The sequence below is a fragment of the Ornithodoros turicata genome, chromosome 5 (genome assembly GCF_037126465.1).
Source record: "Ornithodoros turicata isolate Travis chromosome 5, ASM3712646v1, whole genome shotgun sequence".
Taxonomy (NCBI): domain Eukaryota; kingdom Metazoa; phylum Arthropoda; class Arachnida; order Ixodida; family Argasidae; genus Ornithodoros; species Ornithodoros turicata.
In genome coordinates, this window is record NC_088205.1 from 69,667,075 (window position 1) to 69,693,281 (window position 26,207).

The window sequence follows — 26,207 nt, forward strand, 5'->3', positions numbered from 1 at the left end:
GGGTGCGGCAAGAAAGAAGGTAAAAAAAAACAACTAGAAAACACGAATATCGAAGCACGAATAAATAACGCGAATGTATGTTTTTTTCGTGCGTTTCTCGTCGTATAGAAGCCCACGAAGTAAATCGTATTAAAAAAAAGAAAGAAAGAGGTACAACATCCATACTTAATGCTTTTGCATTTTGCATCGGAGTGTTCTGAAAAGGAAATTGGTTTCGTGATTTATTCCTAACGTCACAGGTATTCCTTTTCATGCGAATGTTCCGTCACTCAGTTAATCATGAAATTGACTGGCGCATCTTCGTTAATGCGAACGTTAGCTTTAGTTTTATTCGATCATGCAGGATAATTTACGCTTGCGCTAGTCGTACACTAGCAGCCCTTTTTACGTGAATGCGACGGTGCATGACAATCACCCTGTTCGATCACGTCCTGTAAACAAAACTAAATTTCCGATCAATCTGGAGTGGTACAGGACAAGCGATTGATAGATTGATTTGTAAAAGAAACAAAAAATGGAGATGTTAGTCCCAAACTACTCGGGGCTGGCTACTCCAGGATGCGTTATTTAGGGACAGGACAAGGGAACATGATAGCGTATTGGTAAATCACGTAGTGCTAGTGCCACCAGACCAGGGCAAGTCCTATGGGACGGCGTCTTGACCCGCTTCGGCTGCAGCGAACTCCAAATGTTAAAAAGATGCGGCTAAACCAGCGGAAGCGCTTGCAGCTTTCTTGCCTCTCCTAGCTAGGCCCTAGGCCCTAGCTAGGCCTCTCCTAGCTCGCATCATTCCTCGATATAGCTCTAATTGAATTTCTTTTATTCTGTGTTTGCGCCGCGAAGCAACTATGGCTACGGCAACTGTGGAAGGAGTGGCAGATGCGGGTTATTATGCGTCCTATAGGCCTGCTTCGGTGGGACTGTGTTGACATCCGCTCGGATAAACCGCCGGATAAACCCAGGGAAGACCAGCGGCATGGCCGAGCGGGTTAAGGCGTCCTGCTCGTTGGTGGTAGCCAAGGTCGTGCTGAGGACTGGGATGGGGTTGGTTCGAATCCTACCGTCGGCTGTGTTGTCTGAGGTTTTCCCTGGGTTTTCCGAAGACTTTCCAGACGGATATCGGCACAGTTCCCCCTGAAGTCGGCCCAGGACTTATACTCACCCCCCTGTTCCCCACTCCTTCCTGCTATCCTCTCTCCATCTGTCCACATCTGTACGCTGCTCATAGCCACAGTTGCTTCGCGGCGCTAACACGAAATAAAAAAGAACAGGGAAGACCTCAGACAGCACAGCCAATGGTAGGATTCGAACCCATCACCTCCCAATCTACAGCACGACCTTGGAGCTACCATCAACGAGCGGATGCTCTTTTACCAATCAATCCTCGGTCTAGATTGATTGATTGATTGATTGGCGTAAAAGAAAAAAATGGAACTGCTTAACCAGTTGACTAGCGAGCCATTCCCATCGTCAGAACTCTGTCGAAAACAAAAGGTCGCTTGCACACGCGTCGCTCATCAAGCTGCCTCGGTGGGAGCACGGCCTCGGTTTAATGACCGTCCATCGCGGCGCCGACTACAATGACGAAAGAGAAGTGCAAATGCAATTGCAAATTGCAAATTGATTTTTTTTTCTTCTTCTTAAAGTTGCGAGAGAAGCACTGATGCCATTTTTGCGGGTAGGTTACGCTGCCAGGCGGACGTCCTGTAGGAAAGATCATGCTACTACTGGACAACTAATTACTTATCTAAAATTTATTAATTACTTTTTAATTAAATGATTTCGCGAGAATACGAGACAGCATAATTGGAGGCGACCATTATTTGAATCTACCCTCCGCCTCATAAATCCTGAAGCGATCACGTACTTTGAGATATAAATCGCAAAACTTTGATACGCAAATGGGGCGAAACCAGAACTACGCGCTTCTCGAGCCCACAGGACGTCAAGCTGGCTTAGTAACCCGCCAGCGAAAATGGGGTGGTATACTAAACAAAACAAAAAAATATGTAACGGATTAAAAAGAAACCCGGATGAAAACACACTTAAAAAGAAAAGCCTTCAGGCAACGTTTTGGTTGAGTATGAGCAGCGAAAGAAAGCATACACACGAAGAAAAAGTTTTCTGCTGCTCGTCATACTCAAGGAATGTGCTGCCTGCAAATGCTTTACACGAGCTTGCTTGCCTCCTCCTCCGTTTAACTAACGTAGACACTTGGGGTATAGTGGGTACATGACTAGAGCAAATACTGCAGGGTGCGTGAACTGTCAATGTTTTTGATCGTTCATTAAACCAGTTGTAGGTTCGGCGATGTTGTATTGTTTCGTCTGTGTGGTGTATTTGCGCAGGTATGTTCTCTCACTTCCCTTTAACGTTTAAAATGCGCGTATATTCTTGTGAAAAAGTACCTGATGCGAGCGCTAGGTAGCACGCAAACCGCAAAAAAGAATAGCGCATAGGGTCGAGTCTAAACAATGAGAAGTGCAATTCGTTGACTGAAAAGGACCCCATCCTGCCCCCATATGTCCCAGCTTGGGGGTTCCAACGAATACGATCACGTTATGCTATATCCACCTCTCTTTGTCGTCTCTTAGTCGGCATTTTTTTCATTGCTCCGCAAAAATAAGAAGAAAAAAAGACACAGAGGGTAAGGCCGCAATTGCTGTGCACTCGGCAAAAATAAGTTGAGCCTCTTCTTCTGAGAGACTGCCGCCTCAGGAATCCTTCGACGCAAGCACCCATAATCCCGGCTTCTTGAAGGAGGAGGACCAAATTTCCATCGGAGCGCAAAGTCCGTGCGTCACGTGATTCTTGAGGTCCCTTGTTTTTTCCATTTGGAGGGGGGCATATAGGCTTTAGCAGGGGGCAGAGGGGAAGCTGTCACTTCAGGGCAACCATCCTGGGATGAGAGGAAAAAGTTGGGGATATCCGATGCGTGAAACGTGCTGAGAACTGGGCTTCATTTGATCACGGGGGCGAAGCCTGATGATTGCTGATAGGTTGAATGAGCACGAGGCTTCTGCTGAGGCGGCAGAGAGAGAGCGCGAAACAGCAGAGCGCAGCCAACTGAAGCCGTACAGGGTGATGAGATTCTGTTGAGAGTATGATTTGATTCAAGCTCTTGCGCATTATGGAATTGGGAGAGAGTGTTCTTCTGGAGGATTGAAGTGGACAAAAATAAAGGACAGGATGAGTATGGTGGATAGAACTCGGTTTCGGCTGCTCAAACCTTTTTCTCTTTCTGGTTTTGTTTTTTTACATGTTCGTAGTTATCACTGGTTTCCGTAATTGTCCTGAGGAATTTCAAATCGAATCACAATGTCATAGTCACGATTTATCTGTTGTTGTTTGTTGTTCGAATTGATACTTAATGTTTATTACTTTATTAATTCATCTAATCACATGATTGATCGGAAACGGCCACAAAATGCACTTTTGATTTATTTTGCCTTAACAGTGGAAGGAAGAACAAGAAGCTTCACAAAGTCTTCACAAAGGTTCTTCCACTTTATGTGGCTTGGCCAGGTCTCTGCTACCATGCAGCAACAGCAGCAGCACAACATTACACGGGGTTTCATCAAGACAGCAGCGTTATATTATGCAGGGTAAAGACTAATATTTTTCAGCTAGAGAAGTAACCGATTTCTATCGAAGGATTTCAATAGGTCAGTATCAATACTATTCAGCATGATGGGGAGGGGGGTTGTATATTGTAAACTTTGTTCGACATTTGTTGTTCTACATTTCGAGATAAATCAGCCTTCCTGATGACGATGAAGGTAGGTGACTAGGTGTGTAGGGGTGTCATCGGGGGTATTTTTCTTCCACTTCGGAGCTCCAGGTAGGGTCGTGTGAAACAGGGGGTGGGAGAAAGCTCTCGCACCTCCACCAATTATGTTAGCGCGAAGGAAGCAGATACGTGTTCACGGGTCAGTGACTAGTTTATTCTGCGACAAGGGGCAGGCGCGCGGGGCGCGTTCCTCATCATCTTCCTTAGCTCCTCATCATCTTCACAACAGTACATATACGGATACCATTGTGTTTTCGAGTTTTATGTTTTTCGAAAATCGGGGTAAAAATCTCATTTTATTTCAGGAGCTGTAAAATAGGGTGAAATCTGGCTATAAGGGTATATATAGCGGATGGAAAAGCAAATTTTCGGGTGGAAAATAAGTACAATGCACATCTCGCGTTTTGGACGATCAGCGAGATGCCAAGCAGCTGTGCTGTGTGCGAAGTGCTTAGCGTTCTCGAGTGCCTGCCCCTCCCCCTCATTTTCGGGGATTTTCGGCTTTTACTGAAAGTGACGATGATGCAAATCATTGGGTAAAAATGGGTTTTACCGGGTTTATCCATAAAACACGAGACCCTATGAATAAAGAACTCGAGAGAAAGTCGTCGACAAAATTCGACGAATACGTATACAAAATATCAGAAAAAGAAACATAAATGAAGAGTTAAAACGCACATTACTAATGACGAGACAGTAGAGATAATAACATGCACAGCTTAAATTGTAGTAGGCAGGCAGACCGCTCGAAACCCTACGTCACCCCCCCCCCCCTTTTTTCCTCTTAAATTGTCGCAGAGCGCAAAACGCCATTCACAGACTGAAAAAAAAAAAAAAAGTAAAGTGCGGCACTTGGTCAATGACCTCACCAAAAACCTGCCCGGTTCAAACAACCAATTGATCAGCTTTGCTTTCAAGCTGCTTGGGCAGTGAGTGGAACATTTGCGCAGTGCATAACATAGTAGCGTTGCGGTTCATGAAAAGCAAAACAGGCGGCCAAAGTTTATAACCCATCTGGCTTTGCTTAGTCACTGTTTCATTCGTCCTCCATCATGTCCCCATTCATCATCTTAAAAATAAAGTTGTTGTTTGTCCTCCTTCATGCATGCTTAAGTCATAGTTTATGCTTGTTTTGTCTATTTCACTCCAGCTGCTCTCACAAGCCACTCTTGCAAATGCTATATCCCCACGCGGGTTATTTGTTCTCCGTAAGTTGTATCATTGCCAGCACTTTGGTGATTTTGTGTGCTCTGTGGCAAACACCATTTAGCCATAAAGCGGTTTATTTCCTCGTACTGATTCGTAGACTATAGCACTTTCATTTTCAGGGACAAATACGCCGGAGCTGCATAAACTGAGGCAATGAGCGCCGTAAGCCGTCGGCATTAACATCCGTATGGCGCCTGCCGTTTCAAATGGTAATCTAGTTTAATCCCCAATAGGCTGCGTTAGATGAGCATGGTAAAGACTCGTAACCTCAGCTTACAAGTAGTCATGAAAACGTAATGATATGTATGCGTGTGTAAATGCTTGTAGGTTTAATCATGTGCTCGCATATATGCACGAGTATATGTAACTGAATTCTGATCATGAAACCGCAAGAAGCTATCGTGAGTGTCGTTAGAGACATTTATGAACTGCTAAAGTGTAGATAGTGAAATTTCATGCGGCCAGCAGGTCAGTAAGATTCTTCGTTGGATGGTCCTGAAAAAATGCATTGGCGTTAGAAAAGAAAATTCACAAACTTAATTTTTTGGGTGCTGTGAGACGGTGCCTTTCTTTTTCCTTTTTTTTTTTCATGTATTCCCAACGCCCTTCTACAGAAGTGAAACAACCCGTACTTTTTCAGGACGTCCTCGTTCAACAGATTCGTGCTCTTTCACACTACGATACCCATGCTTCAAGTTCCAGTTTTGGAGTGTGCCGGCAGAGTGCGCTGGGATTCAGCAAATTAGGAAGTCTGTTCTGCTCCCAACACAAAAGCACCTCGAGGAGGAAAAATAGCCGGGTTGTTATAGCTCTACTTCAACAGTGTTGCATTGTAGAGAAGTTATGTTTCGATAGAAATTATGAGTACATGAGAGCGCACCGTTTTTGTGTTCTGTAGGTATCTGTAGTATGATCAGATTAGTGCAAGAGTGCATTGCAAGAAACCGCCAATACAACGTTGCCGTTCGCGTTCGTTGACCGGGAGGGGAGATGTTTTTCTCTTTTCCTCTTTTTATTTTTCTTTTTTCTTTTTCCTTCCTATGGGGTTCATCCATTTTGGGTTTCTTTATCGGAGTAGCAGAATTCGTCAGGTGACGAATTGAATTTCTTCGAACTCGAGTGGAGATTTCCGAGAGGGCCGCCGTGGGGATATGATGTGCAACTTTTGTCACAGAAAAACGCGGAACCTTCCATATTATAGCACAGAATTCGGACGTTTTTGTCGCTGAAAGCTAGAATCCTTGGATATAACTCCAGCAGACTATGCGGAGCTATAGAATTGTCCAGTAGGTTTCCACGTCAAATTTGTTCACATTGGGGGCGTTTATGCTACACTGGATTATTTAGGACGCATGAAAGAAAGAAAAAAAAAAGAAAGTAAAATGAGGCTGTGATAGAACACTTAAAGCTTCGGGAGCTTGATGTAGAGATGGAGTACCATGTTTTTGCCTTCGTGTGGAGCTGACAGTGCATCCACCTTTGTGTGAACCACGTAAGTGTAGGTTCAGGCATCAAAATATCGCTTCTGTTCGTCTCTTACGTGCCAATTATGAACTATAAATCCTCTACTTTGTGAACTATGCTACTAATATTCCGTGTACACTTTTGTATAGAACGGAATTCGTTGCCGACTATACACTGAAACATATTACATATACCTTCTCCTAAGCTCCCAACCGAAACAAGAAACCCCGGGCTTTCCCTCAGGATTCTATACTGACAGCCGTCCGTGTCATAATATCCGATATGCATCGCATATAAATTCTACTTTCCCTATAGTTAAAACGTCTTGGGATGGTTAAGACGTTGCGGGATAAAAAAAAAAGTGGGTGCTCGCTTACAAAAACCCCAAAGAAACGCCGAAACACTTACCGCGTGGGTGTCGTCGGTATACGTGTTTGCTACACAAGCTACTTGAATATCGTTACCCCGCAAATTACAGCGCATAGCAACTGTGACGAACACCTCCTGCAAAGAAGAAGAAAAGAAGGAGGACCTCGCTGTCACAATTTTATGTCCTCTCCAACAATCGATCCATCCATGTGTACCCCCTAATAATGAGCCTCTAACTTTGCCGAGCACCCTCGCCGAGAAATATTCACAAGGTAAAGAAAAAAGCGCGGGCATAAAAGGAATTGCGTGCTATACACCAAAAGACCCTACATCGGGGGAAAGAAAAAAAAAAGCTAAGCTATTCCACGGACACAAAAACCCAGCTGTGGGATGGCCAAGGGTTTTCTTTCGCTCTGACATCTTTTCCCGCTGCGACATTGGATCGTGTGCGATTTAGTGCGAAAGGAAGGCATAATGCAGAAAGGTATTTCGAAGCAGACGATAGTACAGAGGGACAGGTGTGGGACAGCGGTTCCGGCTAGCTTTCTTCCAATTTGGCTTCTGTCGGCTCCTCTGCTTTTGCGAGTGTGTGTGTGTGTAGGTGCTATGTGGACGTCAAATGGGATTGAGTACCGTTCAATGGCAGCGAGCAGCAAAGACGTGAAACAGAATGTGCAGGAAACAAGCCGTTCTGGGGCGCTGTCAACGTCGTCTGCGATAGTTGTGTGTGTGTGAGTGTCCGTGTAGGAAGGAGAGTGTTGGTTGAAGGAAGTAGAAGCTGTGGAATGTAAGTAGGATACGCTTTGTTAACTAAAGTGCGTATTAAATGGATTATGTTGTATATATCCCCCAAGTATTCCCCCAGTACTTGTAAATTTTAGAGCGATTTCATGGTGCCGATAAAGAGAGTCGTTCTTATTTTATGAGTAAGACGACAGCTCGAAGTGACTGGAATTTGAAGTCAGTAGATTAATGTGAACGTTAGAGTTCTACAAAAATATAACGGCGGCATGAAATACCATTAAGGGGTCTGGTACACAGTAACCTTCTCTCTTTTTTTTTTTACATCTTCTAAATTTACACCGCACACTTCCGAACTCCGGGAAGCCAACAGGGAGTACTGGTCAGCTCCACTGTATGCATCACCGCTTCTAAAACGAATGCGTACCTGCACCCCACGTTCACGGCGATTTCTCCACCCCAGACGTTTCCGTCGTTCTTCGACTCCCTCGCGTTCACTTCCCAGCTCGGTCACGATTTCACTTCATTTATTGTGCTTTCGTTTTACTTTCCTTTTCGCGTTTTCACGGTCTATCCCGTCGCATTTATCCTTCCTCAAGGTTGCGGTCAGTTTCAGAGTGGCCAGACGTGCATCGCGAATGCCGCCGACGTTGGGTATACGGTTCCCCGCAGAGCAGAGCAGGGGGAGGTTACCTTCCGGGCTTTACTCTCTTGTATGTGCGTCCATTTTTCTTTTGTGATGCGTTGTATTGCGCGAAGGGCTGTGACTACGTCGGAAAGGGAGTATTGTTCCGGAAGTATTCTACCGTTGGCCGTGGTATGCGATGTGCTGTTGAGGAGTGAAGGGTAGCACGCATAGGGTCTCATGCAAAGTAGCGTGGTGGAAACGACAAAAGAAAAAGAAAAAAGAAACAGAAGAGGAAGAAGATACCACCTACCCCAAACTCAGCACACTTGTGCAGAAGGGGAAATTGTTGCCGAATTCACTTACAGTGCGGCTGACAGAGACCAAACACGCGCTAGGTTGCTGTTCTACGTCTTTCTGAAATTTATTTTAGTTTGTGTCACTACATACTAAAATTATTGTCGAGAACTTCGAATAAAGCTACCGAAATGAGGAATGGCTTCGTGGTTATTGTACGCCGAATTACCTGCCGGTCGCTTGTGCCGAAGAAGTTTTTTTTTTCTTTTACGCCAAAGAGGTACAATTTTAATATTACGTAAACAACGGGGATTAGCCGAGGCAGGCTAAAATTTATGAACAAACACGAACACGCAAGTGTCCGACGCCCAAGAATAAATGAAATCAAGTAACTCAGGAAAAAAGTGCTGATGCCAGGAATCGAACCTGGATCATCCTGAGCATCCCCTGTCCGGAAATCAGGAGGATCCAGGTTCGATTCCTGGCTTCCGAGCGCCTTTTTCCTGAGTTATTTGGTTTCATTTTAATATACTGTCTTGAGAGCAAGGCGCAGCTGATGACGACAGAGTAAGAGAGAGAGAGGGGGGGTGATGTAGGGGGAAAGTGCGCTCAGCCTGCTCTGAATTGGCGGCTCGGTGCACCCACTGGAGGGAGAAGAGGGGAGGGTGAAAGAGGTAGGGGAGAGATGGTGGTGGTACAGGAGAGGGAAGGTGTGCTAACCCTCTTGCTCTGGGATTTGGGTAGTCCAAGAGGACTACCTACCGCAGAAAACATGCGAGCATCCCCCAGTAGTCTTCATTGGGATGCTCCCTGTGCCACGGTACCCGCCAGGATTATTGGCGAAGTTACCCCATGAGTGAGAGAGACCGCGAGAGGAGAGGGACGGTTGCTTATTAAGCAATTGAAGGAAAAGGTGCTGACGCCAGGAATTGTTGGCCTGCCTCGGCTAATTCTCGTCGTTTACGATGGTTTCTTACTTTTTGACAGAAGAAATACTTGGTAAGTGAAACGAAAAATTAATGAATCACCTTTAATCACTATGAAGCCACGAAATTTGTGTTCGTCGCCATTATCAGCCACTTTTCGAGAATAAACTATAGTTATAAGTGCGACGAGACTGGGACAGAAAGAACTAGACACGGACAGGCACGAACTTCCAATTAATTTTTATTAAGCGAGAAACTGCTGCTTATATACATGTCTTGGACCACGCCCCCTAAAGTACATCGAATCTTATCTAGTTCTCTGTCTGTGTGTGTTAGGGGGCGTAGTTCAGGACATGTATAAGCAAGGGTTTTCGCTAAATAAAAATTAGTTGGAAGTTAGTGCCTGTCCATGTCTAGTTCTTTCTGTCACTGTCTTGTCATATGGTTGATTCTTACCAACGCGCCGAAACCACTTCGTTGCTTTTCGAGAAAAGTGCGCAGCAGGACAGGAGGATACGCCGCCACTTTTACCCTCTTTCATTTCTATCAACAACGAGTAAAAAAAAAAGTGCTACTAGCTGCGCCGCTATTTACAACACTGTCCTGAATTAACTATACGTCATTAACGAAAATCATTTAGTTGGGGGTAGATATAAATATTATTCTTCATGGCCTCAAACCTAGGTACGATTAATCGCAATAAAAAAAATAACAAAATAGAGCATTTTAGTACCTACAAAACAACACAAAATCCATCCACGTAAAAGCCACAGTTTACAAAACCAGCCTGGCGGATTGCCGTCACGTTGCCACTCCTCAGGTCTCATATGGGAAGCGTATAAACTTCGGTCCCAGTTCCCCCTGACTTCCACGAGCCATTTACTTCTTTCTTTATTCGGCGCGCCTTTATTTGCAGACAGGCCGGCCGCGTTTAGCTGTTCCTGCGTTCATTGCTCGCAGCTCTGTTTGCGATTGGTCCGTTTACGAACGGAAAAAAGCAATGAGCCAACACGCTTAAACAGCCGTTCATCGTCGATTTCCGGTGAACCCTTCTGGTCTGTTTCCGGTTCAAGCTGGGTTTGCTCAGAAAGGAGGAACGATGTTAGTGAGAGAAAAAACCAAAGGACTTCGTATTATGCGAATGAAAAGCCGGTCTCCGCTGCTAAGATCACGTACTGGTAAATAAATGTATTGCGATTGCAATAAGCGTGCCGGACTATTGTTATTCGGGCTCATGTCTTTCAAATATTCCTTCCTTCCTTCAGTGTAACTCTTCATGTAAATGCGAATGTTTCGAAAAATTATGTTCAGTTCTGTATAAAGTTGCTCAGCGAAAAGACTCATTCCTAAAGATCGCGTCGAGGGAAGAAACAAAAACAGTTTCTTTATTCGCTGGCAAGAAGAAAAGTAAAACTGTATGTTTTCATTCGTGCTATACAAGGGATCCGATCATTAGGAAATACATTGTCGTTGTGAGATTAATCTGTTGTTATGACGAACTTTATGAAACCGTACGAGCACACATACACGCACATTCTACAGCACTGCCTAGAGGTGGACCCTATTTGAAATTATGGATGTGATTATGTGCGACATATATGAATGACAGCGCGTGATTAATCTGTTAATAACAATGCACACCGTGTATTCAGAGCGGAGCAACTTCGGCAGGTTAGCACAGAGCATGGCCCTCGGTATTTAACGCTATATGAGACAAGCTTCTCCTTCAGAGTACAAGCGCGTTTTTCTGAAGAGATATTGTAGTGTACTGTATATAACGGGGGCAATACCAGTGACGCTCGGGGGCGCAGCTGTCGCTGTCGCGTTGGACCACCGCAATATTTGTCTAATATCCACGTCATCTTGATATCGGCCTATCGGTCCTTTTTCGCATTTGGAATGGACACAGCCGTTCTGAACGCCTTCCAATCACATTGTGCTCAGCTTAGCGTTACGGGCTCCAAGGTTTACTTTATTTTACCAGTTTACTAACTAACCACTAGAGTTATGGGAGGAACAATATTTATACTAACGCATAACACCTCATAATCGCGTGTGTTAGTGTTAGCGACGTCACCTGCTACATTGCACCAAATCTCGAAACAGGTGTCCAGCATCCCACCCGGCAGCGCAACTACCAGCACTCCCCAGCAATCGGCGCTCCAAAATTTAAACGATCACAGTGCGCACACGTCTGCCGGCAAAACTTTCCTCGTTTCAAACTTTCATCGACGCGGAGATGCATGGGGCTTCGTCTGGTATTCTGCACCGCAACAAATGAGTGCGCCGTCCGCTGAAATCAATAGAAAGGCAATACCCAAGCGATCTACGTCTCCCCCCCCCCCCCCCCCTCTATAAACAAAGGGAACCTGCATGGACCAGACGGCCAGGTTCGCAGAAGCTCGTGACAGTTAGTACGTATATAGATACTGCAGGCGCCCCCCCCCCCCCCCTACCCCTCGCTTCCTTCAAGTGCTGCGACCATTTCAAAATATTTACGAAGCGAGCCCCACTCTGCCCAAACCGTGTTTATCGGAGCGAGCGGACGAGCTAGCCGGTCCAAACGAACCGTTCTCCAGTTCCGATGAGAGATGGCCGTCCAAATAAGCTTTCAACGTAGAAGGAGTGCCTCTGAATGAGCGCGCGGTGCTGGACCCGTACTCATTGGTATTTGGGCACGCGTATTTTACGAAACGAGGACCGTTGATGCGCTGTCTATCTCTGTGGCGACACGATTTAGGGGCTTATTTTCACGATGCGGCGGAAATTAAATAGGGACATTAAATGAGTCGCCAAACGAAGCACGAACGCATCCAGGTATGAGAATGACGAACGTCATTCTTCTTCTCTTCAAGGACGTTTACGATGGTTGTATGTTAAATGTTTTAATAATGTGGTTTCTGCGGTAAAAACCCTTTCGTAATGTGGAATATGAGCTGTGGGAGAGACGTGAAAATACATCTGTCACGTACCTATTGGCGGCGTGTCACATATGTCTCAGAGTAATGCAGCAAAGCGTAATTATAACGAAGTCAACGGGACCCGTGTGAAATTCGATATATGCGACTGTAGTCCGTTTCGCATTCTAAAGGTGTTAGGCGTCTGGCCCTCCAGCAAGATGAACGCAGCTCTGGCTCGCTTGTGAATTTTACTGCACAGTGTTCTTTGGAATCCGTTTATTAGTTTCTGTGCATTGTCGGTGTGTGATGTTGTGATAGGTGCTGCTGTACCGTATCTTTGTTGTTGCTATTGCGCTGCCGTTGATGTTGCGCGAGAGTGTTATCGCCCCGCGACTACGTTTTGGTGGGTGCGTGTGTTACGACGCGTTTCTGTCCTTTCTATTTCTCTCTTTTTTTTAGTTGCAGAATTGTCTGAGTGCCGAATTCAACTTCTCCATATATTTTTTTAAAATTTACTCATCAACTTATCGATATATGCGGCAGTTCGATATAAACGGAAGTCCTCCACGCACGTACACACAGGCAACGAGAGTCGTCTGGAGAGCTCTCGGAAACACCGCGAGTGCCTTTGAAGTATTTAAAGGAGCACTTGAATATTTTTATAAAGTAAATTGAAAGCAAGGATAGAAATCTTTATTGTAGAGTTCTTGCGCCGTTGGTCTACCCGTTATATTTGTCTGAGGAATGGTCGCCTGGTCGTGCATGTTTACTGGTTTCCCTACACTCTTAAAAACGAACTTCACCGCATAGCACGCTCCTGGCCAACCGTCATCTCGAATGGTATGGTTACCTTCCCTGATTTGTTGAAAACGGGAGGCGTACGCCTTTTCTGTGACACTTATGCTGTTCATAATTGTCACAAAAAGGCGTACGCCTTCCGTTTTCAACAGGTCAGGGAAGATAACCATATCATTCGAAATGACGGTTGGCCAGGAGCATGCTATGCGGTGAAGTTCGTTTTTAAGAGTGTAGGTTTATCCGATAGTGAGTGTCTTAATGTTGTTATGTCTACCTTGTAATATCTACCTGAGTAATAAACAACATCCTGATCAGAAATATTTGTGATGACCAGCCTTTTAATTGGGACGCATAAAAACGGGAGGAAGAAGTAGTGAGCTGGGCATGGCCAAAGCGGAATAGGTTGGCAGTACAATTCCAATAATCTGCTTCCAAACGCATTCGTTCCGGTCGGGACTGGGTAAACATAGAATAAGGCGATAATTCTCGTAAGGCGATTTCGTTATAGCGAGGCTTTACTGTATCTTTTATCTCACAGAAATGATGAATAAAAGGAATTAAAGAGAGAGCTAGAGTGACGGTGTTAGAGGAAAAGTCACGCGAAATGAGCATAAGCCCAAGCAACACAATCGATTGAAAGTTGCAAGTACGTGGGGGTGGCTGGGCAGTTGTGTTAGGGCGGTGCTTCGTTTCGTGGAGCTGCTCACGAACAAAATAACGTTGATCAACCCCAATGGACTCGAACTTTCAGGAAAATTGTGCTACTTGTGAGGGCACCTTTTTGCAAATTCCACGGGATGTGCTCACAGAAGCATGGTTTGACGGAGGGAGTTCACAAACAAAGAAGGGCACATTCTTTAGCTGTACACTCTTAAAACAGAACTTCACCGCATAGCACGCTACTTGAAAACCATCAACCTGAATGACAACGTTCTCTCCCTTGATTTGATGAAAACCGGGGGCGTACGCCATATTTGTGGCAATTGTGGACTGCATAATGCAAAAGAAAAAAGAAAAAGCGTACGCCCCTCGTTTTCAGCAAATCAGGTGAAAGAACCAGAACACTCGGTATGAGGGTTGGCTAGGACCGTGCTATGTGGTAAAGTTAATTTTTGAGAGTAGAATTGTACAAAAGTAGAAAATCACAGAGCCTGAAACATATGCTCAATTTTTCATGACATGTTTCATGCTCAGTGATTTTCTATTTTTGACGGCGAGACATAGAGGATGAACCACAAAACTAATATATTGTGCGCACGTGCACTATATACCGGAAAAGCCCTCGGTTGCTCCACATATTAGTTGGTTGAATTGCCCCATCATACTATCTCCCGTCTCGAGAAATATTTGCCGAACATTCCCTGACTCGTTCTTTTAATGTTGCTTCCTCCGCTGTCATTTCACTTTGCGTGACACAAATGGGACACGCTTTTTCATATTGAGCCTGGCGGATTTGCTGTATGCAAATAGATCTACTCTGTCTCCCCTGGAAAGGATTACATGATGCATGGAGATGTTTTGCCGTAAGTTCCGCAGCGTGCATCTTATAAGATGAAGGTTTCTTTTCAAACGCCTACTTCCTATCTTAAGAATCAGTCCTTTTATTCAAATTCTTACTAATGCGTTTTTGAGCTCCATGAAACTGAAACTTCAAGCGAGATTTGCTGAGCCTAATGCTCATAACTCTGCAAGGATTCTACGTTCCACGGCGTGGCGGAGCATCCTAGAAAAAAAAAAAAAAAGAGCATTTCTTTATTTTGGCGACGTTTGGTCGCGTAGGAGATATTGAGATGACGAGAGTACAGGGAAAAGACCTCCCAATACCTGCTTCAGCCAATCTGCTCGTCTGCTTCATCAATCGTCTGCTTCAGCCATCCGCCGCAGACGACTTCAAACACAGGCTTTCTGTGGTTACCACTGGCTGCGCACCGGCTCGTCTCCATAGCTGCGGCCGCCGAAAGCGCGGTCGTGATTGGATGACTCATGTCTACGTCACGTCTCTAAAAGGGATCACGCTTTGTCTGTCTAGGTGACGTTGGCTTAGTTCAGTCCTAGGAAATATTGAAATGACGAAATTACAGAGAACGGACCTTCAACATCAATACCAATTGGTATTGAATACCAATCCAATCTTCCAATACCACCACATCACTGCTGACTGACCGATAGGATTCAAACGCGTCCCTAACAAATCGAGCATAGCCCAACTGCTGCAGCCTAGACCTTACGCATTTTTGGCTTCTTACACCAATGACAAAGGTGGCTCACACTCATCTTCGTCACAGACGTTCTCACAAATTCTTTAACTCGATAAAAAGGACCACAGTTCTCTTACCACATTGCCACGTTGAATCCACAGCTTCCCTGTCCTCATTCACACGTGGCACGACGATGCACATTCTGTTACAAAAACAACAGCTTGCAAGTAACTCGCTTACGCGCCTCGGGGCGTTTATTTTCCGCCCGGATCAAAAGCAACATGAGGGAAGCAAATAGAAATCCCTCCGACAACGGACTTCGCGAGACCCCCTCAGCCATCTCATTTGTATTCATATTAAACCGTATGCATGGCCACGTCCGAGTCTCTCCTAATATACCCTGAAGCTAGCTAGTCTCACAACCATGAGCCTTCTCCTTATTTTTCCTCGTCCTTCTCACGTTTATTTTTTTTTCTTCTTCTTTCTATTGCCCCTACTTGCCTGCGCCTAACGTCCTGCATGCATTCTCATATCACTTTTTCCCTCTTTCTTTGAAGAAGAGGCACCGACCCTACTATAGGACATTCTTCTGCCAGCGAGAGGGAGAGGGGGAAAATTATACGGAGCCCCTCGGAATTAGCTGTCGCGATGTAACATTCTGTGAACCGAGGAGACATTATTATAATGCAATGTCCCGGAAACATGCAGGAACTACGTGAGCTTTTGGAGTCAGTGCTCTTTCCTATTTTTTTTTTTTTCAATTTTTGTGGTTCCTTATCCACGTGTTGTTAGCCGTTTTGTGCTTGTGTCCGCGCGAATTTCAGTGACGCAGAGCATGCTGTTCAGCGTTACGTGAAGTGCAGTCGTGAAATATTGCCATCGTGCCATCCAGGCGTGAACGCTTAGCATACGAACAAGAGTTTGCAAATGGCTTCTTGCATACCTGAAGATTGTGATGCGTGCAAACGTCAGAACTCGGACAAAAGAAAATAAACTTCTGGGCGAAAAAAGATGAGTGCACCGTGGTTTGCATGCATTTTTGTAGCATCAGTAAGAATAATTTAACTAAGGTGAAGAGTAATGGCAGCAAAGAAGTCCTCCACCTCCGGGCTATTGTCCGACTAAAGTACTAAAATACGAGATTTTCTCGCGGAATGGAATGTGCTCGAAACAAACCGACCATTTTTTTCTGCATACTGTTCGACTGTTCTTTGTGTGTTGAAATAAATGATCATCCTTATGCGACCGTTCTCTAAAGTGGACAAAGTAGAGGCTGGCATTCGCACTACAGACGTAAGATTTTCAGAAATTCTGAATGGCGAAGAAATTCTTTTCTTCTTTGCTGTTTTCTTCAATGAAAAGTTTTGAAGAATAGAAAAAAATAAGAAACGTGAAAGCCCGGTACCATTAATTCATTTGAACATCCCATCTCATTATTCAAGCGCATTTGTTCTTGGCAGTCGCCGAGCGCGAAAACTTTCGGTCAAGTACGGTAAACACAAGTGATCAAAAGATAAAAACACTTAAACTTTTCTTTATTTGCATATAAGCTTTCACGCAGTGGAGTGCATTTCATCAGGCTGAGAATTAACGAAGTGGCACGTATATAGTTGCAACTTCCTCATCGTTTTTTTTTTTTTTTCTGACGAAATGCAGCTGGTCCACTGCATGCGAGCTTTTACGCCAATCAACAGACCTTTCAGTGTTCTTATATTTTTATCACATTCGTTCTTATGAGAAGAGCTACACTTTCTGGTGCTTAAGGTGGCATTAAAGAACAGAGTAGGAACGAGGTGGACAGGGCACACTCAAAACCAGCAACGAAACAAGGGTTCATTGAGGAAAGTACCTGTTCTGAGTGACAAACACGAAGAGTCGAACAGAGCACAAGCCTCAATGTACCAAAGAATGCGAACAGTTAAAATATGAGGGGTGCGTGGTTCGATTCTCGTCGCTGTCTGGCTCTTTCGATGACTGCTATATTTGAAGTGTTCATTGTTGGGTCGGGTGTGTGCTGTTCGCTCCGTACCGTCTCTATCCTTCCATGGGGCTTAATCGTTTGCACGGGTAACGAGCTAACGAGGGGCGGGGCACTCGTCGAGAATGGCACGTAGGGCGTGGTATTCGTCACGCGTAATGTGTCATGTGACTATCTTTTTTAAATTTCCAGCCCTCTTTTTTTTTTAATTTCCCGCCGCGGGTTAGCTCGTAACGAACGTAACGACGATGAAGCGATTAAGTGAACCGAAATTCGAACCGGAAGAAATATGGCGCTTCTCACGAGTGCACGACGCAGAATGCATTCTCCAATCCTACATCGTCCTACTTTGTTGATGCATTTATTTCGTAACGTTGCAGGTAATTACAAAAAAAAAAAAAAAAAAAGGAAAAGCATATCGGCGCAGAATTTTCATGGAGAGGATGTAATCTTTTGCGTCCGGCGTCATCTATCCCAAGTACTCAATTTGAATGGGTACCACACGGCTAAGGAACGTTTTTTCTCTGCATCGCCTGAACCTTTTCCCACATTGAGATTCAGGAGAGTCCGCGCACTATTCTCCGCCCGCATTCCTCCGCGACCCTGTTGTGCAGCTTAATATGCGTATTTCCAAATTAAGACCAGTTTCGTCGCATGACACAGATGCTTGCCCGGACAGCTGATGTCTCATAAGTCGCTAGGAAAGTCGTGCGACACTTTACAGTGCTTGCAGACTGCTCCCCTTTCCTCTGGAGTCGACGATTCTCACACAGTTAAATGTTTCCAAGAGTCGTCCCCCTGACGAGAGAGTTCCCGATATTGTCGAAGAAAATGCATAAGAGCACGTGTATCATCCGAAAATGACAAAGGCGGCCTTCGGCTGCCTTCCACTGAGGTACGTCGCTTGGTGTCTGAAAACAGACAACAACTTTATTTTCGGCCTTGGAGAGTGGGGAGTTTCATCGCAACAGGCGATACTCTACCCCAGTGCTTGGTGGAATGGGGGGAATAAAATAACGTGCCCTTTTACAATAACGATCGAAGTCCGATGGTGTGCAGAAATGTCAGAAGACCTTTGAGCGCAGAGCGTTGCTGGGCTGGATTGGGCCAGGGACCAAGCAATTTCGGTAGGGAGAAAGGGCGAGTGTCCAGCTGACGAAGAGACTCGGAGAGTGTGGTTCGGGAAGGTTCGTAGTGAGGGCAATGAAGAAGAATGTGCTCCAGATCCTCAAGAGCACCACAGTGGCAGCAGGTGGGAGAATCAATTTGTCTCAAGCGGTAACGCCACTGAGCTGTAAAGGCCACATCGAGGCGCATGCGGTGGATTAATGCAGCATCCTGACGAGATGTGTTTCGTGGCATGCGGAAAGCGAGCGTGGGATCAACTCTGTTCAACATAGAGGGGGGAAGAATGTCGGTTGTCCGTTGGCGGGAAGCCAGGGGTGTCACTAGACGTCGCAGAATTGAACGGCGGTCTCCTCTGAGCAGAACAATACGGGTCCGGTTCCGAGACGAGAGTGCTGCTTCTGCGGCGCTGTCGGCCTGCTCGTTCCCCACGACACCACAATGGGCTGGAACCCACTGGAGAACTAGCCTGTGGCCTGCGGCGTAGATAGTGTGGTAAGCCATTAACACGTCTGTGACTAGGGGTGCGGATGGGCCTCGTATGCCGGAAGTTTCAATTGCTTGAAGTGCAGATTTGGAGTCTGTAAAGACTGCCCATTCCCGGGGTGGAAAATCAGCGATGTGTTGTAGAAAGAAAAGGATGGCATAGAGTTCCGCAGCTGTGGAGGAGGTTGGATGTGAAAGGCGTCTTCCGTGCACGACGCCTTCGGATGGAATGACGAAGGCTGAGGCGGACTTGTTGTTTCGGGATGCGCCATCAGTATATGCTGCCGTAAACGTAGAAAACTTCTCGTCTACCAGAGCATGAAAATGGGCTCGGAGGACTTGAGGGGGGACCTGATCTCTTCTTTGCAGAAGGTTTGGGAGGCGTACAAAAGTGGGCGGTACCGGTAGAGACCAGGGGGCTTCCGGCGGTATAGTGTCCTTAGTTATGAAGCCAGTGAGAGCCTGGCGTGTCCTCTGCGCTACTCGATAGAAGTCGCTTCCAGGGCGGTATCGAATTTTCCTGAGTAGCGGGTGGCGGGGAATGTGAGCACGCAAACGGAGGTAGTGCCGAGCCGTTTCCCGTTCACGGAGAACTTCAATCGGGAGCTCACCAGCTTCAGCCAGTACTTGTCGTGTTTCAGCCATTCTTGGAACTCCGAGGCATCGACGAAGGCTTCGAGCAAACAGGGACCGAAGCGTATTTAAGGAAGTTGTTGATATCCTGTGCAGAATAGGAAGGCTGTAAAGCACAGTTGCCCTCACCAATGCCGCGTGAACCGCGAGCAGGGAACGCTGATCACAGCCCCATCCTGGGCCAGAAAGATGTTGGATTGCGGGGAGCCATCGCTGCACTTTAGTTTCAAGGTGTTTAATGTGCCGAGCCCAGCGCAAGTCCGAGTCGATTACCACGCCAAGGAAGCGGTGAAAGCGTACTGGTTCTAGCTTCTTTAAACTAGAAGTGATATCGTAATACAACGAAAAAAAAAACAAAAACAAACAAACAAAAAAAACAAAAAAAGAAGAACGGAAAAACATTCTGTTCGGATATCCTACAGTGTCCTTTTTCACTTTGAACCCAACGAAAGACTAAAAAAACAAGAACATTTTTTCCCAAGGTTTTGCGTACGTCCACAAAAATTTCACCCGGTCCAGGTTCTGAACAGTCGACATACATGCCGCAGAAACACGATGCACTTATTTCAATGCTTTTTCGTCACCTGTGGAGAGAGACGATTTTTGTCCTGGACTCTACGGCAACACTCCACTACATGAGTACAACAATATGTTACGGCCGCTTTACTTTCGCAACGATAAACGCTCTATCTCCTAAGTACTTTTAGGGGAAAAAAAGCAATGTCAGTAGTCTATTAGGCATGTTACGGCGACAAGTGTTCAATGAACCGTAAGTGGAGCAACGGTTGAAGAAAGAGAAACCTACTCCGTGGAAAGAAGAAATGGAATGTAACGTTAACGATGCCTTCTGCTTGGGGTGATAACCATGGCTGAAATTACTCAAAATAGGAGCAAAACAGAGGAAAGCTTCCCGGCACAGCTGCGGTGAAGTCAGTTGGATGAAGCACGCAGCTACCGAGCCGAGAACCTAATGGCCCGTTTCATGGGTTCCCGCCAATACGCGTGTTTAGCCCTACGTGTGTGCACCCCGTGACATTAACTTTGTCCCTCGCGCAGATCGTGTTGTTTTAGTGCGGATTTGTAGTGCGTGGGGAATAATCAACCTGAATGTGTGCGCGCGTGATCCGCGCGTTGGAAGGCTTTGATGGCGATGGCGATGCTGATGGCGATCTCTGTAAATCTCAGTTTCACCCTGTTCCTGATTCCCGTATTTGTCTGTCTACCCTGTCTTTTAATACGACGTCCTGATAGTATTACTCGCTGATAACTGATAATATTGTAACTGGTAATATTGTGAAACTGATAGTGTTTACTCACTAACGTATCAGCTCGCGTGACCGAGTGGTTAGCGTGCTGGGAGGTACACGGGTTCGAATACCGGTGTCGGCTGTGCTGTCTTGAGTTTTTCTTGGGTTTTCCTCAGACGCTGTCAGATATATGTCGGCGTCAGTTCCCTTAGAAGTAGGCCCAGGACGCGCATTCCCCCAGAGCGTTAGTCGTAACGTTGCCCACCTTTGTGGGGCCGACGACGGCGAGCTCTTTCATTAGCACCACCACACCGACCTATACGACGAGTCTATTAAAGCTTCAAAGGGCCTACCAACACCGTCCGTAACAGTTCTGGAGAGAGAAGAACAAGAAGAGAGGGAAGAGAAGAAGGAACAGGAAGTACGTAGTAGCAGGAACTGAAAGGATGGTCCTGTACTGCTCCCGAATTTAAACGCTTGTCGCAGAATTCCCAGCGATGCAGCATTTTTTTTTAATCCGTGGAAATACCTCAATTGCTCTACAAGGGCGGTGCATGGGGGTGGCGTGCGATAAAATCAGATACAAGAAAGGTACCAGTGAATGGACGACAATGAAAATGGGAAGCTTTTGCCTAAACACATTTGAAATCTGGAATCGACCAGCTACTGCGGAAGTTCATCTCATTCATTAATAGTGTACGAAAAAATAAAAAAGAGCGAAGAAATTGTACAGTGCTACACGAAAGGCTCTAGGTTTTAAAATGATGATGATGATGGTCAGTTCTGGGAGTTACATCGAATTCCCGTAAGGTGAAACCGCAGAGTTCGATAAGGAAGGTACACTTGCGAAACGAGCAAAAGGCAATGTAGTACACTTATTGCGTAACCCAAAATCGATAGCAATTAAGCCGACGTTCGGTTTGGCTTACCTTTCCTTCCCTGTTTTTCTATGTTCTGATAAATATATCCCCCAACCCCCCACCCCACGATCGGGAAGACGGATGGAGAGCTTACTCGACGTGATACTGGAAGGGTAACTGGTTAGAAATACTTTGCATATCTATAGATAATTTATGTGACGTGAAGACAAGACAACGTGAGCGCCTTTTTTGTGTGTGTGTGTGTGTGTGTGTGTGTGTGTGTGTGTGTGCGTGCGTGTGTGCGCGTGTGCGCGTGCGTGCGTGCGTGCGTGCGTGCGTGCGTGCGTGCGTGCGTGCGTGCGTGCGTGCGTGCGTGCGTGCGTGCGTGCGTGCGTGCGTGCGTGCGTGCGTGCGTGCGTGCGCGCGCGCAGAAAGAGGTGAGGTACTTGTAACATTTTTCATGCTGCGAAGCAGTGATTCTCAACCTTTGTTCTTCCATGCACCCCTTTTGCAGTTCATCGCTGCATTATCCCCCATATTAACTACAAAGCAATACACGCAAAAAAAAATTGAAGGTTTTTATTGCTACTTCAGAGTTTCTTGAAAGTATTGTTTCTGGCGAGCTACCTTACGGCTAGATAGCCCTTCCAGTACCGTGACACCCAGTATCCATTATGGCATACCGTCGAGGTGTTCCTGGCGAGGGAGATGTCCTGTGCATGATATACAACGCAGAGTGCGCGCAAGGACGGATAGGAGGCGAATGTTACATGGTGTCATTTCCACTATGGAATTCCCAAATTCCTCCCCAAGGCGACAATTCCCCACCGGCTGAAAATCCCTGCTGTAAAGTTTGTAACTTTCTCAACAGTCTTGGCCTTCTCCAGATCTTGGATTGGATTGGATATGAAAGAAAAAGATCGAGAGGTTATTCCTGACGCACTCAGGACTGGCTACACCTTTCAACACCTTTTTCAACTGTGTTTCCCTTCTTCCATCACTAGAAAGGCGTGAAAAAAAAAAAAATCCAACGAAATATCGAAATTACCAGAAGCTCAGTCAAGCGCCGCGGAGCACATTTCGACACATCAGACTTGCTGGAACGTTCCATCAAATGTTTTTAGCGTGCTACAGAAAAACAGTGTGCACGTACTGTGCTCTTCGTCGAGAGTATAGCACAAGTACACAAATACGGGAGCGCAGCGACACGATTATTGATCTGTTTGTTGAATGATGATAAATCGAACTGAGGTCGGCTGGCGACTGGTAATGGGGCTGTTCAAAGTTTACTTATCCTGCCCATGTTTAACTATCGGCGACTGACAACCAATCCGAGACTAGCATTTGGGTAAATGCATTAACGCTGCGCTGAGAAGGGCCTGTGTTGTCATGGTGATAGTTTTGCTTATTGAGATGAAAGAGTAAATAGCAAATCAATAAATAACGTGGATCAATCAGGAGGAGCCAATGGACTCTTTCTCTTTTCTTTTTTGTCCTGTGAGTAGATTCGCCCAGCTTTACTTGCAACTTGCGTTCCAACCGGCTGGTTGCCTTCGTGGTGATGCAGTGCTAGTTACAATAGTGTAGGTTTAGCAACTTCAACAAAATGGAATTATGGCTGACAGTGTCGGCGGCGAAAGAATACCGACACTATTCCCATTAGTCAGATCAGTTCGTGTTCGACGTGCAACTCGTAAGCTACGGATAAATTCTCCCTGCGATATAAGCCCCGTATAATTTTCGGGTTCTTCATTTGAAGCCTGCGTAGATCCGGTGGCTAATTATAGCGTGTTGCGGTTTCATGCGGCCTGGGGACACGAATTCGACCAAGTCCACCCATCTCGAACAGCTCTCACGTCGATAATGTACAACTTTCGATCGGTAAAAAAAAAGCTGACTTACATGGAATCGGCATTTTCTGGGATAAGCTTTATTGTGGTTAATTTCAACAGTAATGGGATACTGCTAGAAGCAGAAAGCTTCAGGTTTAACTACTCGAGAATCGAGGACTAGTCACTTATAGTAGGGTCGCTTCAGAGATCGTGATTTTCGTGGGTGTTTCAACAGCCTTATGCGTCAATTGAAGATGAATACGGAGTACCGCCTTCACAAACAGTGAGCTAGTATGCAGTTTCTTGAAATGGCTGGAGCAGGAAATGTCACACAAGCGTTAATTTGGCCACGGACATCAATTGACATTCTATGTGTGCAGTAAATCCTCCACCCTCCTGTCAGCTCGACTCGTCAAAATCTGTACTATTAGCGACGGTGCCCACCCATGTGAGTCCAGCGAGCTAATAATAGCACCGCCTACAAGCAAAACGTCACGCTAGTGATTCAAGAGAAGCGCTAAAGTATCATTCACTGGCGCTGACGCCCGTCTTGTTACCGCGTTGTATTGTAATGCCGAATCAAACCATGTTATTCACTTCATCGTTAGGATATAATTGTTGTTGTTGTTGTCGCTATTAGCTGCTTCTTAACGTTCACATTTTAATAAGTATAGAATTCGAACGTGGAAGCCTTGCTGCGAATCTTCAGGCCAAGTTGAAGTTGGGGTCCCTGTGTTCCAGTCGAGTGCTCCACGCACCTGTTCACCTGCATAAATACATATATCGATCAACCCGAGGTGCATACATACATTCAGTAGCTTATGTTTTTCCTGATATATTTCGATTGAAAGGACCGTGTCGATCCTGCCGTTATGCATACAGCATTCTCCTCTCTTTAAGCAAAGGTACTACGTAGTTCTTATAATACAGAAACTATACACTGTTCGTGAACTGAACAAGAGTGCAATGAAGAGCTACGTGATCTTGAAGCTGATAGGAACTTCTATGTCTCAGGCTGCGCTGTCTGCCGCTCTTTTATTCCCATGGTCCTCATAACCGGTTTAAAACGTGAAGGCACGACGCCCGTTGAAATTGAAAGAGGAAAGCCGCGTTATGAACAGCCGCCACTTTGCATATCTCTGCATTGCGCGACAATAACGCAGTATGCCACTAAGTGCAGTAGCAGGTACCGCGGGTCTTCTTTCAGGGTGAAGTACCCAGCTTAGTCATATTTACAGTTTATGTCGCGGCAGTGCACTTCTTTCTCGTATTTTATAAATGCGGGTTGCATTCTAACAGCAATATATCAGAATTCGAGCGGCCATTGGTCGAGACCTCTCCACGCAGTATGACCCAACACGTTCTCCAGAACCCTCTCCCTGTCCGATTGCTATAGCATTGAAAGAACATTGAAAAATGCTTCGGTGTTTCGAGCTGGACTTAAAAAGGCTTGCCTTAAACTGGCTCGTAAAAAGGTCTTACCACAGATGATAAATCGAACCCGCGTCAACATGCTTTTCACAAAGATATCTACCTGTGTCCCCGCTCTATACGGTTTGGTTCTCCCTGTACCTGAGTTGTTTTACGTGATCTGCATTCCCTAATGTTGTATACGGCACCAAGAGTACCAAAGAAACGATTAAAAGAATGTGTAACCGTAACATTATTTTTTGCCCGTCAAGAAGTTTATGGCAATTTACAGGGCACTGGATTACACTGGATGCCCAAGCTAGGCAAAACGCGATGTGAGGGTGTAATAAATGAGAGGTTGAATAAAAGTTGCCGTATATGATTTCCTCCTATAAACGCACGTTTTAAGTGAGGTACAAAAATTATTGATTATGATGATAATCATAGACCAAGCTATAATCAATGTGGCAAAAGCGCAGACACACTACTAACTGATCTACATTCATACCAATCGAGCACGTTACGGCACAAAATAAACGGGTCCAACTATACAGATTGACATCTGTTTGATGGAAGCTATCGACATTCGCGTGAAAAATTGGGCCATTATGTCAATACCGGTTGCACTTCCATAGTTCCGGCGAACCCGGCATTCCCCTTTATTTGATACACTTAGCATCTGGTGGACGCGGCCATCGATTTTCGTCTAAACGTAAGGTGATTTATTATTCTTGAGAATCACTAATCGTTGATGTGCGCGTAAGTGTTGCTGCATTTTGGCAACGTCATGCGTTACGCAAAGTTAAGCGCAAGGAACAGGGCTCCTGCCTAGAAAGTGTTTCTCGAATGATGCTCACTTAAAATCGACATTATTAATTAACGAAGCACGTTTATCAGTTATGTAATTTACGACGCAGTGTTTCTGCTATTCACTGGCCGAATAAGCCGTACAATTATAATTCATTTTCACTTACCTATACAAGGATGAATTTTCGAATTTGGAATAGGCTGTCTGGATGTGCTCATCAAGCAGCTACATCGCCGCTTTTTGGGCAACTGCTCCTTAGAAATATGTTTTTGACACATATTACAATACACGATTTGATATGATTTGATTTGATGAGTAGCACAGTCGGCATATGCCTCTAAGGGTAGCGCACTGTCACTTGGCTCTGTATAACAAAATTTGTTCAGTAAAATAGTTCTATCAATTACTGTTTATACTGTGTACAAGGGAGATAAGACGGATCCTTTCGAAGATAGAGAGCATCTAAATACGATGACTCATCCTCAGTGTCCACGACAAACTCACTACAGGG

General features: G+C 45.5%; 1 protein-coding gene across 2 annotated transcripts in view; it reads left to right on the forward strand.

The window, feature by feature from the left end:
• LOC135394665 (leucine-rich repeat-containing protein 24-like) overlaps positions 1-26,207 on the forward strand; it is a 255,982-nt gene that overhangs the window by 39,236 nt on the left and 190,539 nt on the right. The window contains exon 2 of one of the 2 annotated variants that reach the window (XM_064625519.1): positions 3,458-3,605. The exons of the other annotated variant lie outside the window; for it this stretch is intronic. The gene's annotated coding sequence lies outside the window, so the exon portion shown is untranslated. The remainder of the gene's footprint in view (positions 1-3,457; positions 3,606-26,207) is intronic. 2 annotated transcript variants of the gene reach the window in all.